The 3,577-nt window shown below is 40.1% G+C and overlaps 1 pseudogene; it reads left to right on the top strand.

The window, feature by feature from the left end:
- Positions 1-451: 451 nt before the first annotated feature.
- On the top strand, positions 452-2,006 carry LOC112465510 (annotated as a pseudogene).
- The last annotated feature ends 1,571 nt before the right edge of the window (positions 2,007-3,577 follow it).

The following is a 3,577-nucleotide window of genomic DNA, read 5'->3' as shown; positions in this document are numbered from 1 at the left end:
TATATCTAGGGCAGCAATGTGACAATGAAATTATGTCAGATCAATCACTTGCTTCTCCAATCTGAGAAGCAAGTGATTGATCTGACAAAAAAAACACGTGGAAGACCTATTATAATCACTCCTTCTAATTTTAATTTTTAGTTTGTTATTCTTTAATTTTACTTCGTTATAACTCTTCGTTATAAATCTCGTGGAGAAAGTACTGCGCAGGAGGGGCGACGAGGTTTACGTGAAATGGCTGGGATTCGATGGATCGCACAACTCATGGATACACAAGGACAATGTGATTTAATTCGTGCGAAATGATTGGTTCTCGGTCTGCCGAGCGCCGTAATCACGAGTATAGTACCTGCGCCCAGCATTTCCACGGATCTTTCCGTGTCCCCCTTCCTCTAGCAAACAATAAATCTTGTATTTTCGTAACCTCGTTTTCAAACGCGCCGTTCGGAAGCGGGCGACTCGGTACGCGTCAGCAAATACAAGACAATTTTCGAGAAGGGTTACACGCCGAATTGGACCACCGAGGTGTTTAAGATCGTTAAAGTGCAGCATACCAATCCCGTTACCTACCTACTCGAGGACTATCGTGGAAAATCCGTCGCTGGAGCGTTCTACGAGTACGAGTTGCATCGCGCGACTTATCCTGACGTGTATCTCGTGGAGAAAGTACTGCGCAGGAGGGGCGACGAGGTTTACGTGAAATGGCTGGGATTCGATGGATCGCACAACTCATGGATACACAAGGACAATGTGATTTAATTCGTGCAAACTGTATTTTATTCTTAATATAAAATTGATACATGTAAAGTGTTTGAAATGTGTAATACATATACAGTATATAATAAAAAATATTAATTACTAAATACATGTGCGATATATTTATTAATATCCCTTCTCATATATAATATCCCTTCTCATATATAATACGATATTTACTCGAGGACTATTGTGACTTTTGTGCTTCGTGGCGCTATATACAAATTTTTTTCTTAGAGAAGGGGATGGTTACTGCGTAGATGTATCTATTTCACACTATTTTTTACGACGCAGTACGCGAGACAAAGAAATAAGAAATAATCTTTCAAGATTCAATTGGAGAGCGAGAGAGAGCAAAGGTATATACTGAGGGATGAAGCGCATCGAGCCGCATTAGAGTAAGATTGAGAGCATATGTGCAGCGTTTCTTCGTTATTGTGTGGTTACACACGTTATCACATGCAAGTGAAGAAAGTGAGGCTGTAAAAGAGAGGTTGTGAATCGATTGACACTGGTAAATATACATATTTATATTATCAAAAATTAATAGAGTGTATTGTTACATACTTTTTTGTAAAAGCAAAATTTTATAACATTATACTTTCTTTTTTTAGCAAGGTTTCCACCACAGTATGGAGGTAGTGGTGGTGGTGGAAGGCTTCGGTCTGAGGCTCACGCAAAGGGATCTTCACACGCTGGTCGACTTAAATTGGTTAAACGACGAAGTGATAAACTTTTATATGAACCTGCTTATCGCCAGAGGAACATCTTCCGACGCGTATCCGAAAGTGCACGCGATGAACACGTTTTTTTACCCACAACTTCTGTCGGGTGGTCACTCGTCGCTAAAGCGATGGACTAGGAAGGTGGACATATTTGCGCAGGATCTTGTGGTTGTGCCTGTACATTTGGACGTTCACTGGTGTATGGCAATAATAGATTTTCGCGATAAGACGATTGTTTATTACGACAGTATGGGTAACAATAATTTAGAATGTCTGGCTGTGTTAAAACTTTATTTACAAGATGAAAGTCTTGACAAAAAGAAGCAACCTTATGATATGAGTGACTGGAAATGTCAGTCCGCAAAGAACATTCCACAACAGATGAATGGTAGCGATTGTGGCGTGTTTTCGTGCATGTTCGCCGAGTATGTCTGTGCATGTAAAGAAATTACATTCACGCAGAATGATATGCCATACCTTAGGAATAAAATGCTTAGGGAGATATTAACAGGCAATATTGTATAATAAACTGTTTTCATTGAATAAATGATTATATTATAATTTACATTGCATTTAATTTTTTGTAAAAGAATATATATCTTCACCCCGTTTACAATGTGAAGTGAAAAATTATCAAAATTTTCACGTATATATTGTCACAATCTTATAGAATCTCTTGCAGCAGTTATATCACATAAATGTATACTACATACATTTTTTACCCGGGGAAATCCTCATAGGATACCCCCAGCCTCCGGAGAGAGGCCGGGCGGTTATGTCGGACTTTTACATAGATATATACATACATACATTATATACATACATACATACATACATACATACATACATACATTATATACATACATTATATACATTACGTTATATTCGGTATTGTCCCCATGGCAACATATCGGTCGAATCCGGCACGATATATCGCTTATCGTCGTACGGATTCAGAGCGATTTTCGTCTCGCTAATAGTGTACACTTCGTGCATTTTTGATCTTATGCACAACTGTGGGTCGACTGATTCGCGAAGCGATATAAAATTAAGATTCATCGACTCGTACACATTTCTGAGCGCGAGTCTCGCAAAATTGGCATCTTTCCTTGTTATTGATAAATTGAAAATTATACGATCAAAATTTTCCACGGTGTCTTTCACGTGTTTAGTAAATGATATGTACTTTTCCTTTGTTATAGGCAGTACATCGATTGAGCCTTCGAACGCGGTAGCTATCTCCTTGATAATAAAGTGCGCGTCATAGCCCGACAGATTGTGCAATATTACTGGGATGAAGTGAGGATCCTTATAATTCAGATTGCACGTCGAGTGTGCTGGACCTCTGTACCGCCCGGTCAGGTGGCAATGATCGCGCGCTTTATTATCATCAGGCGCGAATTGTTGTTCGCATATATGACATTTCGTCGCGCTGTGAAATGTCTCCCACTCGTCTCGCGTTAAATCTTTCATGCATACAATGTCGGACAGGATGTTCTTTACGCGCTGCGCCAATCCTTTGAGTTCCTCGACGAACCACGCGACACAGTCGTTATCGCGACGAAATCGATACGTCGATAACGTTTCGTCGTACAAGCACTGTACGTAGTATGCTATACTACATACCCGATGATGTTGATAGGCGTATGACGCGTGTTCCGTATCCGGTTGTGTCTTCTGCAGCACGCACTCCAGATCGGCGTACACCACGAAGGAAAGTCGCTCTTTCCTGCTGTGGTTCTTGAAGCTGAGTCACTTGTTGTTCTCGCTCGGTAGTCGGATTGCGCATTTGTTTACCTCTCGGCAGTCCACGGTGTAGGCTTCCAATTTCATGCTTCTGTAAAAATAGTGCAGACATCTACAAAAAAGAAACATATATATTATAAATTTTTTTACAAAAAAACATAAAATGATATATATTTTTAAAAGAAGTAGAGGTACTTACCGATCGCAAATGTACTTCCGACTATGGTGCGTGCTCAATTGTGAGCTCACGAGACGGGATAGATCCTTAATCCATGCAAATGTCCAACATTGTTGTCTCATGGGTCCTGCACGTACAGCAGATTCACATGTTTTTTTATCACTCGTGCGGT

The sequence above is a fragment of the Temnothorax curvispinosus genome, unplaced genomic scaffold (genome assembly GCF_003070985.1).
Source record: "Temnothorax curvispinosus isolate PA1 unplaced genomic scaffold, ASM307098v1 QBEX01001511.1, whole genome shotgun sequence".
Classification (NCBI taxonomy): Eukaryota; Metazoa; Arthropoda; class Insecta; order Hymenoptera; family Formicidae; genus Temnothorax; species Temnothorax curvispinosus.
This window is presented reverse-complemented; position numbering and strand designations above follow the sequence as displayed.